This window comes from Trachurus japonicus, chromosome 4, assembly GCF_045865225.1.
Source record: "Trachurus japonicus isolate A0001 chromosome 4, Traja_1.0".
Classification (NCBI taxonomy): Eukaryota; Metazoa; Chordata; class Actinopteri; order Carangiformes; family Carangidae; genus Trachurus; species Trachurus japonicus.
This window is the reverse complement of record NC_140910.1, coordinates 32,848,456-32,850,597: the sequence shown is the minus strand read 5'-3', so window position 1 is coordinate 32,850,597 and position 2,142 is coordinate 32,848,456.

The window sequence follows — 2,142 nt, the reverse complement described above, 5'->3', positions numbered from 1 at the left end:
AGAGGAAATGACGTCACCACGCTGCGTCTTCGTCTTCTTTTTCTTCTTATGGTATTTCCGGCAGGTTTTACCAGAGTCCAGCGTAGTGCTGCCCTCCACAGGTCATGATGGCAAGGCAAGGCAAGGCAATTTTATTTGTACAGCCCATTTTTACCAACAGTTTGTCTCAAAGGGCTTTTACATGGCATCATAACAACATCCTCTGTCCTTAGACCCTCACATCCACTGAGGAAAAACTCCATGGAAACCCTTTTAACAGGGAAAAATCGGAGAAACCTCAGGGTGAGCAACAGAGGAGGGATCCCTCACCCAGGACGGACAGATGTGCAATAGATGTTGTTAGGCTAGACAAGACAGTTTACAGTTTATGTCACAGAATGACCTTATTTCCATCCATCCATCCATCCATCATCTCTTTCTATCCATCACCCCCCTCTGTCTGCCTTTCTTTCTTCAGGGTTCCCACAAGTTAAATGTAAGACTTTTAAAGCCACTTGAAATGACATTTAAGACCGACTTCACAATAAACACAAATGCACAAAAAAAACCAAAAAAAAAACACCACATGAATTACATAGGGTTAGGGACAATTTTACCCACTTCCAAGGTAAAGTGACTGCTACATGAACATTGGATTGTGTCTCTTTCCAGCTGTCCTTTCAAAATAAATGCTAATAATATCTACCCCATTTCTTTGTCTTTTTACTTTTACTTTCTTTCTTTTTTCTGCCCCACTCTATCTCTATCTATCTACCTCTTTCTATCTGTCACCCCCTCTCCCTCTGTCTCTTTTTTCTCTCTTTTTGTTCTTTCTTCTTTCTTCTAGCCTACCTCCTTTCTCTGTCTTCTTTCTTTCTTCCTACTCCTCTTTCTTTCTTTCTTTCTTTCTTTCTGTCTACCCCTCTCTATCTCTTTATATCAACCTCATCTATCATACCCCCCTCTCTGCCTCTTTTTTCTCCCTTTATCTTCTTTCTTTCTTTCTTTCTTCTGCCCCTTTTCCCTGTCTTTTAACTTCGTTCAATCAATCAATCAATCAATCAATTTGTTTATTTCGGGCATGTCAAACACATGGCCGAAAGGGAAAGCGGGAGAAGCAAAAGCTTATCTAGTTCCGCCCCCATTACCCACAGAAATATTTATCATAATCTTTTCTTTCTTTCTTGCCTCTTTCTTCCACCCATAGAAAGACATTCATCTCTCAGCTTTCAAGTTTTATGTTTTAGCTTCAGCCTTTTTCAACATTTCCTCAGCAGTTTCTTCCTCAGCAGTTTCTTCAGCTAACTCAGCATTGTTTCAACAATTTCTTCAGCTCATTCAGCAATAGCATTCAGCTGCTTTCAGCATTCACACGCATTTCCTGCTGGAAATGCTTCTTTTTATAGTTGTAACATGCAGCCAGAGCAGTAGAGCAGTGTTGGGGAAGTTCACTTTCTACGTGAACACATTTTAAAATGAACTAGTTCAGTTAATATTTCATAATTTAAAGTTTTTAACAGTGTCACAGCAAGGCTAATAGACGAGTTTCTGTGCAACGTCATCGCAGATGAAGCAGAAAAAACGAAAACGACAAAAAGTTGTTGTGTTGTTAACTGCACAAACCGGCAAAAGGATGGATGGAAATTGTATAATAAACCGAGGGATCTCATCCGTTTGCCAAAAAAAGAAGATGAAGCGTGTTGTGCTACAATATATGTACGTGGTATGGTCACCTGGGGTTTAAAAATAGAGCCAAACTGGCAAAAAATTGTAAAAATGGCCAGTAGAATCATAGGGAGGAAGCAGAAACAGCTGGGATGTATTTATGACGACAGAGTCGAACAGAAGGCACAGAGGATTTTAGCAGATCCCAGTCACCCCCTGGCCAATGAATTTCAAAAACTCCCCTCAGGAAGGCGCTATAGAGCTGCCAAAACTACGAAAAATATTTTTAAGAAATCATTCATACCGCATGCAATCACAATATTAAATTCATAAATGCATTTCAGGACACTTTGGAGCTATGTACATCACCTTTTTACTCTTTTACTCTTTTACTCTTTTATTCTTTTACTCTTTTGCTATGCTATTTTGCTATAAACAACTGCTGAAATGACGCCCCAGTGGTGCTGAAAACCGATACAAAGGTTAAGTTGAACAAGA